The sequence below is a fragment of the Talpa occidentalis genome, unplaced genomic scaffold (genome assembly GCF_014898055.3).
Source record: "Talpa occidentalis isolate TD23 unplaced genomic scaffold, MPIMG_talOcc4v2.1 talOcc4.11, whole genome shotgun sequence".
In the NCBI taxonomy this organism is placed as follows: Eukaryota; Metazoa; Chordata; class Mammalia; order Eulipotyphla; family Talpidae; genus Talpa; species Talpa occidentalis.
Window position 1 is genome coordinate 40,400,179 of NW_023601104.1, and position 14,520 is coordinate 40,414,698.

Below are 14,520 nucleotides of genomic sequence, written 5' to 3' on the forward strand. Positions count from 1 at the left end.
ACAAGAGAAAGACATCCAAGGAATCCAAATAGGAAAAGAAGAAGTCAAACTATCACTATTTGCAGATGATATGATAATATACATAGAGAACCCCAAAATCTCCACAGAAAAACTAATTCAACTCATCAATCAATTCAGTAAAGTGGCAGGATACAAAATCAACACGCAAAAGTCAGTAGCCTTCCTATACACAAACAATAAATCTGAAGAAGAAGAAATCAAAAAAACCACCCTTTTATTATCGAAACAAAAAAAATCAAATATTTGGGAATAAATCTAACAAAAGAGGTAAAGGACCTATACAAAGAAAACTATAAAACACTGTTAAAAGAAATAGAAGAAGACACAAAGAAATGGAAAGACATCCCCTGCTCATGGATTGGAAGAATAAACATTATTAAAATGGCCATCCTACCAAAAGCAATATACAGATTCAATGCTATTCCAATCAAAATATCAATGGCATTCTTCAAAGAAATAGAACAATTATTGATGAAATTCATATGGAATCACCAAAAACCCCGAATAGCCAAAGCTCTACTGAAAAAAAAAAAGAAGGAAATGGAGGCATCACACTCCCAGACTTCAAACTATACTACAAAGCCATAATCATCAAAACTGCATGGTATTGGAACAAGAACAGACATACAGACCAATGGAATTGAATAGAAAATCCAGAAATAAACCCACAGATTTATGGTCAACTAATCTTCGACAAAGGAGCAAAGACTATGCATTGGAGCAAAGAAAGTTTGTTCAATAAATGGTGCTGGGAAAACTGGGTCGCTACATGCAAAAGAATGAAGCTTGACCACTACCTCACACCATACACAAAAATCAACTCAAAATGGATTAAAGAACTAGACATAAGACCTGAAACCATAAAATACATAGAAGGAAATATAGGCGAAACACTACGGGATTTGCACATCAAAGACATCTTTACAGACACATCACCCAAAGCAGTGATAGTGAAGAGAAAGATAAACAGCTGGGACTACATTAAATTAAAGAGCTTCTGCACAGCAAAAGAGACAATAACAAAAACAAAGAGAAACCCCACCAACTGGGAGAACATTTTTGCACCCAACACTAATGATAAAGGACTGATCACAAAAATCTGCAAAGAGCTGATGAGACTCAGCAACAACAAAGAAAATAATCCAGTCAAAAAATGGGCAGAAGAGCTAAAAAGAAACTTCTCTGAAGAGGAAATGCAAATGGCCAACAGACATATGAAAAAATGTTCAACATCACTTGTAATCAGGGAAATGCAAATCAAAACTACCATGAGATACCATCTCACACCAGTGAGAATGGCACATATTAAAAAAACTAGCAACAACAAATGTTGGCGAGGATGTGGAGAAAAAGGAACTCTTGTGCACTGTTGGTGGGAGTGCAAACTGGTCCAACCACTATGGAGAGCTGTGTGGAGATTTCTGGACCTACTAAACATAGAGCTTCCATATGATCCAGCAATTCCACTCCTAGGTATTTACCCAAAGGACACAGAAACATCAATTCCAAAGAGCACCTGCACTCCTATGTTTATAGCAGCACTGTTTACAATAGCTAAGCTTTGGAAACAACCCAAATGCCCAAAAATAGATGACTGGATCAAGAAGATGTGGTACATATATACCATGGAATATTACTCAGCATTCAAAAAAGATAAACACATGCAATTTGCAGCAACATGGATGGCACTGGAAGGGATCATGCTCAGCGAAATAAGCCAAAAAGAAAAAGAAAAATACCGGATGGTCTCACTCATAGCAGGAATCTAGAAAACTTAAATAAGGGACCAGGAAAATGAATATAAGAAAGTGAAAATCAAAATCAACAAAAAACTATGAACCAGAGACACTTTTTGGGGGGTGGGGGGCGGGAGGGGAAGGATTGGGGTCAGAATGGGGCGTTTGCAATTGTATGGGGGAATATAAAAATAAAATTTAATATTTAAAAAAAAAACAAAACAAAACAAAAATACAACTACATCTTACATCATCCACTGCATAATCTTTTGCCCATAGCAAGCACCTCCACTCACTGCTGTTCTTGACTTTATTTAAAACAAGCTCCTTATTCAGGAGTAATGCTATGTGGAAGGCTATAAAGTTGAATAAGGGATTCTTCAAATACACCCCTGTGGTTTTCACAGAAACATTGTTCAGTAAAGATTCTTCAGCATTAGAATAATGATAATACAAGAATTATTAAAAGAATTCCAAAATAATTATATGATACTGAGTGCATAGAAGTAGATCCCCACAATTAATTTTTTTCCTTTAATGAGGTAACATTGGTTTACAGCACCATGTGTGTTAAGGGAATATGTTCACAGTCCTCATATGTTTGCCACCACTCATCCCCAGCACCCAAAGCACCACTAGCTCTTTACCCTGGGCCAGCGGTTCCCATCCCTCCTTTGTTTTTTAACCCCTGCTGTCTGTCTCACCCTAGCAGAGGCAATTCTGCCATCAGATTTCTATGGTTTAATTTGATTTAGTTTTGCCAGTTCCTTTATTATTCTCTATATTTCACATATGTGTGAAGTCATGGATTTTTTGTTTTTCTCTTTCTGACTTATTTCATTAGCCTAATACACTCCAGTTCCATGCATGTTGCTTCAAATGGCAGGAGTTTATCTTTATTTTTTTTTTCAAGCTCAGTAGTATTCCATTGTGTATATACACTACATCTTCTTAATCCAGTCCTCTTTCCTGAGGATTTTAGATGGCTTCCATACTTGACTGTTGCAATTACCGCTGCAGTGAACATAAGAGTGTATACATCCCTCTGAATTTTCAATTTTAAATTATTTGGTCAGGCACTTAGGAGTGGAATTTCTGGATCATGTAGTGTATCTATTTTTAATGTTTTGAAAACCCCCTGTTTACTGTTTTCTAGAGGAGCTATACTAGTCTACACTCCCACCAAGAGTGTAAGAGGTTCCTTTTCTTGATATCATGGCTAAAATTTGTTGTTTCTGATTTATTTTTTTATTGGTCATTCTCATTATTTTTTTTTTTATCTTATTGGTCTCATTCTCAAATGGCCTCACTGTGGTCTTGATTTGCACTTGCAAATGATAGTATAATCATTTCAGTAGTAAAATGAATAGTGGATTATTTACGTGGTAAAAAAATGTACTGTTACAAGTGAAGTAGTTCTATATGTATTTTCTTAGATGACTCTTAAAAATGAAATGTGGATGCAAAAAAATCAGAGTAAAGTACACACTATATGACACTATGAGCAATATCAAAATACAAGCACAATATAATATATTGTTTTGTGATATATGAGTCTAAAATTTAAAGAGAGATCAGTGGAACATTCCAAACATGTTTGTTACTTCACAAAAAGAAGGCACAAGTTTGCACTTTTACTTCTGTCTATAATATTGGGAGAAAGAGAGGCAAAGAGAGAGGAGAGAGAAGGAGGACGGGATACCTGCAGAAAACATAGAAAAAGTAAATACTGATTTTTCTCATTTTAGGGGGTAAAGTATCTGATAGGTACATTTCTGTACTTTTCTATGCATTGTTTATTTTAATAAGTATTTTTAAAAATTTTAAAAATTGATAGTCACAACCATCGATTTTAATAGTTCAGCCAGTACATGGGGGACTAGAACCATATTACCCAAAACTTTTATAAGAGTAGTACCAACAGGTGACAGAATGCCAAAAAATTTTCATTAGAAAAAATTTTACTATTTTTTTTAAGTTAAATGGTGTTTAACTTGATACTAACAAGCCAGAGACTTCCTTCTACAGCCCACAAAGTACGCTATTTCAATATGCCCTCCTCCCCCCTCACAAATGCCAAGGTGAAAAAAATGAAATAAGTTGCTTAACAATGGGAAATATGACCACAAGATGTCAGTAAATGTTAGAATTAATTAAAAAATTCAGTAGAGTTGCACCATAAAAATTGATATACAAAAATGAGTTGAGTTCCTAGATACTAATAATGAACAATTAGAAAGAAAAATTAAGAAAATAATCCATTTACAATTGCATCAGAAAAAATAAAATACCTAGAAATAAATTTGATCAATGAGGTGAAACATTTGAAAGACTCTGAAACTATAAGACATTGGTGAAATATTTGTGTTTTTTTTTTTAAATATTTATTTATTTACTTATATAAGAACCGGGGTACAGGCCAGATGTATGTGAGGGTGAGAGGATTTACCAGAGACAGAGCGGGGAACAGAACAGGCAGGCTAACGAAATACACTGCTGAGGGGAGCAGCGGGCGGCAGGAGAGGTCTGCGTGTCATGTGGGACTCTCTCAGGCCGGCCCGGGATCGAACCGGCATTGCCGAGGCTGCGGACAGCTTTACAGCGCTGCGCTCAACCGCTGCGCCACCAGGGGAGGCCCAAGAAATAAATCTTAAAAAAAATAAAATGATTGATTGGGATACTTACTATAACATGTAAGGACTTTAGTTTCCATCTCATATTAGAAACCTCTTTGATTACCAAAAACAAACAACAAAAATACAAACAAGAAAACAAATTTAAATGCCTGTATCCGGGCCTCCCCAGTGGCGCAGCTGATTGAGCGCTGGGTTGCGAAGCTGCCTGCAGCCTCTGTAGCACCGGCTCGATCCTAGGTCGCCAGGCGAGGGTCCTTCATGGCACGCAGGCCTCTCGGGCCGCCCCGCTGCTCCCCTCAGCAGTGTACTTCGGTCCCCCTGCCTGCTCTGCTCTCCGCTCTGCCTCTGGTGAATTCTCTCACCCTCCTGCACTTCTGACTGTATCCAGTGCTTGTATAAACAAACAAATAAATAAATCTTTAAAAAAAAAAGGATATATCCACTGAACTTGAAAAAGTGAAGTTGTTTTAGGAATTAGTTTGTCTTTGTCTTGAAAAGGAATATAGTTTTGGTGAAACTGTCCACCCATCCAAAACCTCTTCTAGGAATTAAAAAAAAAAAAGATGGCAGTAAGAAGTGATAGGGAATTTTCTACCCCACTTTCTTTAGACTCTAAGAGGGATTCTTACAAATATAACTTGAAAAATGTTTTCGTATCTGAAGGAGTTAGTTCAAAAAGAATATTTAAAAGTAAATTAATAATTGCTGTCAGTAATATTGGTAAAATGACTATCTCTAAACATTAGAGATAGTGGCCCAAATTCTAAATGAAAGAGATCTGTTTTTAAAAAGACTATCCACTATTTCTTCCCCTTAAAAGAAGTAACTTTGTTCCCTAGGTAAGCACCTTCATTGATATTTCCTTCCCTTGTCCTAGACAAAAAGCAAAAGAAACAAACTAACAAAAACACCAACCCTCTAGTATATGAAATTGTTTCCTTTGTAAATCTGCAATTTGCACTTCTGCTGCTGCCCTGAGGAGGGAGAGAGTTGGTGACAGGAAGCACCTGCATAGTCGCGGGTGGGCAGAGGGACGGCTGTCCCTTGCTGTCCCTGCACAGATATAGTCCTTTTCTCTTTGGGAGGCGTCACTTCTTTGTGGAGTGGCCTGTTTGTTGCTGATGTTGGATAACTTGGCAAAACTGGAAATGGGCCACAGGTTCCAGGATGGACCCAATCTCCGTGTCTTTACCCTCAGGCCTGAGCTCCACTCCCTAGAACAATCTGATCCTGCTTGGGCCTTAGGCCTTGTGATAAGGCACTGTGCCTGAGGGTCTTGATTTCTACAGCTGGGTTAATGGTCCTGTTACTTCCCTCTACCCCCACCTCCTTGTGTGAGTCAGGTTCTGGTCTTGGGGCACCCCCATTCCAGGTTTTTCACTCTTGTCCTCCATCAATTCTTCCAAGGTAGGAAACTAAATTTGAGACCTGTTTGTAATTGCAGTTTGTCAGGGGTGTGCTCTTTTTTCTTTTCTTGACTCATTCATTCATCACTGCTGATAGCAGGAGAGTACCCCAACCGCAGTCTCTGCAGCTTGGCCTGACTCCACCCCCTAACCACCAACCACAGAACAGATTCAGGGATGTCAAAGTCTGGGCCACACTGTATTATACTGCACCATGATTTGCAAAGAGAAACATTGTATGTGGAGCTGAGAGCCTTCATTTTTCTCATAATATAGTTTAATAACAGCTGCTTTTTAATATTTTCAATAGGATCCATTTCAGGATGTGTAGGTAAATGACGTTTTAGTCATGCTTTATTTTATTTTATTTATTTTTTTCCAGATTTATTTACTTATGAATACAAGAGCTGGGGTGCAGAACAGAAGTGCGGGGGTAGGGATAAGAGGATTCACCAGAGACAGAGTGGGGAACAGAACAGGTAGACTGACTGAAATCCACTGCTGAGGGGAGCAGCCGGGAGAAGGAGAGGTGTGCGGGGGGCCTATGGGTCACTTTCCTGGTTGGGGATCGAACTCCTGGAGCAGTGGCTGCTGATGGCTTCATAGTGCTGTGCTTAACCCCTGCGCCACCCGGGTGGTCCCTAGTCATGCTTTTAAGTCAGCTTCAGGTAAGGGGATTTTTAAGAATAATTTGAAAAAAATTAATCTTTTCCAGAAATTCAAGCAACCTTGTTTGCCGTTTTAATGACTAGCGGATAATTTAGAGTCACAGTATTTTGGGCGAGGAGGAGACTTTTGTCTGCATCTCAGAGTTTATTTACAGACCGTCCCGCCATCGCCTGCGGCTGGGTGGGCGTGGCCTCTGGGAGGCCCTGCCCGCCCCGCCCCGCCCCGCCCCGCCCCGCCCCGCCCGGCCCAGCACACCTGGCTGCACCTGCGCAGCTACCGCGCATGCGCCCTCGCCCAGGCCCGGCCCCTGGCCCTGCTGGCCCCCAACTCGGGGTGAGGTTCCGGCTGGGGTGAGCCTGGTCCTTCAGGAACCCCTTGGGGGCGCCACTGCCCTTGACCTGGGGAGGCGGGGGCATTGGAGCAGACAGGTGAGGCCGAGGGAGAGAAGGCGCAATGGCTCGGGGAGGCCCCAGCGCGGCGGGCTGGGTTGGAGAACTGGGGCTTTGGGGATTCCTTGTGGGGCTGGCAGGACGCAGGGGTCCGGTTCTCTCCTTGCACGTGGCCCCGCTGCTTCCCGAGACGTTTGCTCCCGACTGTGGCCCACGAGGGCGCCCTGGCGGGTCCTGGGCCCTCCATCCCCGCGCCGGCCTGTGCATTTTCATCCCCGCGGTTTACAGTGCACTTTGGGGAACGGGTTTTCCACTTTCCTGGGTCCGATCACCCTCCCACCCCAGGTGCAGCAGGCAGGAGGCCAAGCCACATCCCAATCTCCCAGGGTGCAGGCTCTGACCAGTGAGCTGCGTGGGCCTGGGGTTCTCCTTTTCTCACGGGGTCTGAGGTGCTGCCCCTGCTGGGCCTGGGCCCATGTCTGAGGGCAGAGGCGTCACTTCCCTGTCGCCCAGCTGATATGGCCATTCAGGGCCTGAAAGGGGAGTTTCACACCTGAAACTGCCTCATGAGGTGACTTTAGACTCTCCCTTGAATAGAATCCAGGCATTCCTGAGCCTCAAGTGAGCAGGAGCCACGCGGCTGCTGCACTCTGGCTGCACGTCTCTGGTTTTCTAAAATGGGTTATTATTAACTGACTCAGTGTAGTGAAAGCAGTGACCCTCTCTGTGTCACTAAAGGGCCCACCTGAGAAACACAGCAGGTGCAGCCGGGCCCTGTCACCAACGGGGTGTGCAAAGTTCTTCTTTGGGGAGAATCTGAGACACTGAAGGGCCCTTTCCTGAGCTCTGGAGATCTTTTCTCTAAGACAGCTGGTGCCAAGAAGATTCCTCTTATTTCAGGGGCTGCATCAGCCACAGTGACTCATTCACCTGGGAAGTAGGCATTTTGTAGATAATCCATGTTGCCTCTTAACCATTCTAATGTGTTGACCTTTTGTTACCTAATCCCCTGTTATGAGGAGAAGTTGGGCTCCTCAGGGAAGGAGAAAGGAATTGCGTTTACTAAGCACCGGCTGGAGGTGACCTGAGGCACTGCAGTGCACGCGTGACTGAAGTGAGTGATCACCATTAATGACACTGTAGAGATGTTACTCCTACTCCGTGGTGGAGAACCTTAATGTTGGCGTGTTTCCGGCTCCTTGACTTGACTCTGGTTATTCCCAGAGGTGTTTTTCCTTCCTCATTACTTCGTTGGAGTCTTAGCACCCAAATAATTGACGATGCTTTGGCTTTGTAGGGATGGCAAGCCTACCCGGAAGTCAATCCATGGCTGCAATTCCACAAAAGTGGAACGCTCTATGTTCTGCCACCATCTGTCTTACTGACTGTGGAATCTCTGCTACCATCATCAGGATCTGAGCTCCAGGAGGAGACAGAAAATGACAGTGTGCCATTGGCCAGACCCTGGAGATGGCTGTAAATGTGAGTTGATTTGAAACACAGGAATTTCATTCTATACTGTCCTATTCTTTTTTGTGGTTTGCTTTTTGGTAAGGCCAATGACCTAGGCAGAAAGAGGATATTTAGTTATTTCAAATCTTGTTTGATGAAACATCATGGCGCCATTTGTCACTTGACCTTTTTTCTTCCATAGGTATGTACAGCTTTCAGAACTCTTGTATTGGAAAGCTTGAAGGGTCTGGACTGTCAATGAGTGTCCTATTGTCTCTCTTTTTTAATCAAAGCAATATAAAGCTTGTGAGTTAAGCAGCATACATTTCTAAATTTAAAAACAAACAAAAAAAAGGCAAAATGTGTTTCTTTGGATTTATGAATGAGAAGGAGCCTAGGTTTAGGCCAGAAACCCAAACTAATATCAATGAGGTGACCTTGACATTCACTCTAATTGAGTCTGCTCTGCCCAAGCCTGCCTGACTGGCAGGAAGGCCACAGTTTCACCCTTAAAGTAGTTTTTCTATGACCACAACAGAATGATTTACTTTGAAAATAATTTGACTGGTTCCTTTTCCCCTGCCAAGGATTGGGAATATAAGTGCACCAGTGAGTTTTCATGAGCTAGAGTTGACTGGTTCTGATCCTCAGAGAGAGCTTTGTACATTCTAGGAAATTTCAACCATAGATGAAAATAAAACGACCTATGGCCGATGATGATCTTTCATCCACAGAGAAACACTCTTATGAGTTAGCTGACTCTTTTCCCTGTGATTTCCATTATTTTGACTTGTGATCTAGAACACCTGTGAATAAGGGCAGTTTGTATCCATGTAGAGTTTCAGAATCACAACATGAATCCCTATGAACTGGGGGACGAAACATACTATCACATGTCATCATCTTCTCTGAGTTCGCACCAATAGACCTTTACAATAACAATTCCCCATGCTTTGCACGACACGTTCTCACATAATGGTGTATTAAGAAATGAAGCATGAAAACCTGATTTTCATTTTGTCTGGTATGTGAAATAGTAATCAATCCTCTTTGGTTCATTTTCTATGGAGACTCAACAAGATGTGGGCAAGGTGATCCCCAGGATTGGCTGCAGTGAGAGCCTCCTGCTGTCATTGCTGTATCGTGTTCCACTGGATGCCAAGTCCATTCTTGTCCACATGCACACTAGGTGAGTTCATTCCTGTTTTCTATCCATGCTGGAATAACACTATCTTGGGAATTTTATATTCCAATTTCTTGACTGATCACGGTCACAATTTGATATATCTGAGAGTGGATTGTTTCCTGGGGTTTTCATTGAGATGGTTTCCAATCAATTATTCCTGTATATAAAGAGCCAGGGGACATTTTTATGAATCAAGATTTCCTTTTAATATTTATTTATATATGCACACAAGAACTGAGATGCAGGGCAGAGATGTGTGTGTGTGTGCACGCACATGTGCACAGGTCAGGATGGGGGGGGGTGGTGGATGGTGAGAGAATCCACCAGAGACAGAGTGGGTGGCAGAACAGGTCCACTGACTGAAATACACTGCTGAGTGGAGCAGTGGGCGAAATAGGAGAGGTCTGCCACACCATGTGGGTTTCTCCCTGGCTGGCTGGGAATCAAACCCGTGCTGCAGAGGCTGCGGACAGCTTCACAGTGCAGCACTCAACCCCCTGCACCATCAGGGAGGCCCCCAATGGAATTATTTTTACATAGTAAGCATTTAAAATATTTTGTCTTGAGTGCTGTAGTAGGTAATTAGTCACTTGCTGTTTCCAGCCATGACTTCTCATGACATCCAGGTCTCCATGCCACAGTCAGGCACAGAAGTTTTGTTTCTAACAGTACAACTGGGAGGAGATGAGTCTATACCTTTGAGAATGGACAATTAATGAAGGACCAGACATGTCGAGTGGCATGTGAAGGCCAGAATAGTTGTTGAGATGAAGATAGCCAAGCTGGAACAATTACCCATAATACAGTTCTTCCTGAAAGAAGAGATCGTGTAAAATGGCTTAGATCAAATCCCATGTTATGTTTGTTGCATGTATAGATAAATATGTTTCTGTAAGAGAAGTCCCATATCAAGTTTTAAACAATGCATATTCTTTGAGAGGAACATTGGAGCATATGGGAAGTCCCCTAGTCCATAATGCAAATAATCATTCAATACATTGTGAATATGGGATAGAATTAAACTTTCAATCAAATACTTCTCAACATCACAGATGTGACTTGGAAGATAAAATATCTACATGGGATCCTATTGAGGAGTCCTCAAAACTTATCCAACATCACACAATTCATGAGAAAACCCATAATTGTAAAGAATGTGGCAGAGCCATCAAATGGTGCTCAAGACTCACTCAACATCAGAGAGAGAGACTGCACAAATGTGAGGAGTGTGGTAAAGCCTTTTATTGGCAGTCACAGCTCACTCGACATCTCAGGAGTCATAATGGAGACAAGGCTTAGATGTGTCCAGACTGTGGTAAAGCCTTTCTATACTTGGGTCACCTTTCTCAACATGGGGGAACCCATAATGGTGAGAAACCTTACAAAAGTAAGGAATGTTGGCAAAACCTTTAACCATCAGCCTAGTCTTAGTCATCATCACAGAATTCATACTGGGGAGAAAGCTTACAAATGTCAAGAATGTGGAAAAGCCTTTAACCAGCAGTTAAATCTTCCTCAACTTCTGGTAATTCATTCCAGGGAGAAAGATTACACATGTGAAGTATGTGCCAAAGCCATTAACAAGAAGTCAATTCTTAATCATCATGACCGAATTCATAGTGGTGAGAAAACTTACAAATGTAAAGAATGTGGCAAAGCCTTTCATCAGAAGTCAAGTCTTACTCAACATCACAGAATGTGTATTGGAGAGAAATGTTAAAATTTTGAAGAATGTGGCAGTGTCTTTAACTGGAAGTAAAATCATTCTGAACATCAGGAGAAAAATCCATAATATAAAGTGATGAGTGGGTTGTCCTAATGGTTATTTTGAAAACACCAGATTTTCATTTTGGAAAGTAAGTTTAAAGAGGTAAAAATGTGAGTAATTTATAGTCACATCTAAATGCATATTAAAACATTGCTGCACAGTAGTAAGTCAATAACTGAGACATTATTTCAAATCAGAATATATTTATAGAGCATAAACCAACATTAAAATGCTAAATATGTAATAGTAGAGTGTAAATGTTCAAGATGATGTCTTTGGGACAGGTATAGTTATTTTCTATGTCCTTTTTTATCAGTCATGCTTAAGATATTATGAAGAGACAGGATGAATGTAATTCAACCTTAAATCATTTCCTTCTATGGCTATCTCTTCATATATCTGTGAAGTCATTTTTTTTTTTTTTTCTACCTCAAACATCTAAGGGATCCTCCTCTAGTAAATTGATTTTTTATGTCTAACTTTCTGGGTTAGTTTAGGACAGTGTATTGTACAGGTATGAAGACAATCTAAAGGGATATGTTGTTTGTGGTTGAATCAAAACATTGATCCAAATCACCATTGTGGCCTTCATTGTTGGCATAAAAGTCAGACAGAGGAACATCCTGAATTTCAAATAATTTCAGCAGTTTCTCAAGGACATAGACTACAGCATACTAAAGTCCTGATGTCTCTTCATAGTAGTAATAGAGGTCATGAATTTTATTTGACGTTTGCCAAAAGAATTCTTCACAGGCACTTGATGAAAGAACAGGTGACTTTTTTTATAACAGAGCATCAAATTCTTGTCCATTTACATTACCTAAGTATGGAGTCTCTATGTTGACCACAAACTCTAGGATCCTGGAATCAGAAGAACAAGACTGCTTCTTAAATGCCTGTATATTGATTTTTTAAAAAATCAATATATTTATGCATACAAGAACTGGGGTACAGGCCAGAGGTATGGGGGTGAGAAGACTCACCAGAGACAGAGTGGGGAGCAGAACAGGCAGAGTGACTGAAATACACTGCTGAGGAGAGCAGCAGGCAAGGCAGGAGAAGTCTGCTCTGCCATGTGGGTAGCTCTCTGGTTGGGGGGATCAAACTCATGTTGCAGAGGCTGCGGACAGCTTCATAGTGCTGAGACTTAACCCCTTGCACCACCAGGGAGGCCCCACCATAGGATTTTTAATGGCTGCATACTTCCTTTATTGTGTGGAGGGACCCTAATTTATTATACTTGTTCCTTAGAGGATGAAAAAGCAACAAGGGGACAGAATTTTCAATACCTTTGTGTTGTGAAGAGCTTTCCTCTGAAGCCCTGTGTGACTGCAGTGCAGTCATGATGGGGTTGAGTGAGTGGGTGAGGTGTAGGAATGGCCAAGGGGTGAAAAGGACTTACCAAGAAAGCCAAAATAGAAATCGTGTGTCTGGGAAGATGGCCTGAGGCAGCATATGGGGTGTCCAGCATGGGCAGCAGTTGAGGGGTTTCCTGTATACTGAAGAGTGGAGCAGAGGGATGCAGGGCTTTAGAAAGCAAGCTTGGCTTGGTTTTCATACTTGAGCACCCTCCTGGGGTTGGGTGCAGGTGGGGGACCTGATTTGGCTAAAAGCAAGTGTCTGGCAACAGTGAAATGGGCAGTCAAATAGGCATCAATTCCAGTTGTAGAAAGTTCCATTTTATGGTATGGTCCTCACATATTTCAGGTCAGGAATGCAAGCACCTGCTTAATTGTAACAGTTCTTCCTAGAACCTTCTTTTTTTCCATCATTATTCCAGATAAAATTCCCAAGGGATCCAGGTGTCCAGAGGCATGGAGAGAAGGCCTGGGGTCTGAGGACACAGGTTGCTAGAATCATTCCCAGGCCTATTCTCTCAGTAGTTCTCTTTCCCTCTTGGCCTGATTTTATTTTGTGAATCTCAACCAAGTAAAGGCTCTCCTGGACCTCCCCAGAGAGGTGTCTCTCTGTGAAATGATTAACCATACCCACCCTTTCAGCCTTATGTGTGTGGGTGGGAGACTCCTCGATGGGTCTCGATAAGTTTCTTTTCTGCTCTGTGATGTCTGAAAAGAGGAAGATCTACTGAAGAAAGGAAGTTCCCACCATCTTTTGCCTTTCCTTCTTTTGTCGTTTTTTGAATGGGGCAGTATTGATGTTCACTGATCAATATTTATGTTCACTGATCAGAGGGTAGGAGGAAACCCTGAGTTTCTACTGTGGGTTTATATCTGAGTTCACTTCAGAAAAGCAGTACATGGTGGGATTTTTGTTTGTTTTTTGGGAGGTTGTTTTGTTTTTGGTGAATTTATTTTGAATTCTCTGTGGGCTTAACAGAGTTCACTGCAGCAAAGCACAGAGTGCCTAAGAATAAGGTAACCTATACACATGCCAGACTAGAAGGTTGTACACCTAAAACCTTATAATGTTATAAGTTATAACCTTATAACCTTATGTCAAGGTTACTCCAATACAAGTTTTTTTTTTTTTTTTGGTGGGACCCTCGCCGGCGGCTGGGGAATGAACCGGTGCTGCAGAGGCTGCGGGCAGCCTTGCAGCCCAGCGCTCAACCGCTGCACCACCAGGGGAGGCCCTGCAGTACAAATTTTTTAAAAGGGCAAAAATTAAATGCAGAAAGTAAGCCTTTCCTAGCTGGATTTGTATTCCTAAGATGTGTATTTCTCAGCTAAATGATGGGCTTATGGTTTTTCTATGTGTGGTGGTCTTGCTTTGAGCCTGCCTGCCTGCACCACTGCAGCTCACAAAAGGAAGAACCTCTCCTGAAGGTCTCTCTCTTCCTTCCCCACTTCCAGTGTGTCTGGTGGGCCAGTCAATGTGCAGGATATGCCATCCCTGCTGTATGCAAAGTGACTGTGGCCTAGGAAAACCTCCCTCTGAACCCTGACTGAGCGGGTTTTCTGCTTCGTGAGCCTTGGTGTCTGTATCTGTGTCCTAAGTTGCAAGTGATCACACACACACACACACACACACACAGAGCGAACTAAGTTCCCTGTTGCAAGTGATCACACACTGGATAGACTAAGCCATAGAAATTCATCAGCTCCCACTTCTAGATGTCACAAGTCCAATGCCAAGGTGTTGGCAAGGCCACCATCTCTCTCTCCTTGCTTCTGGAGGTGACCTTGATCCCCAGGATTCCTTGGCTTATGGCCGCATCAGTTCTATCTCTGCCTCTGTCCTAGTGGCCATCTTCTCCCTCTGTCCGGGCATGAGGCAGATCCCTGAAAAATCAGGAA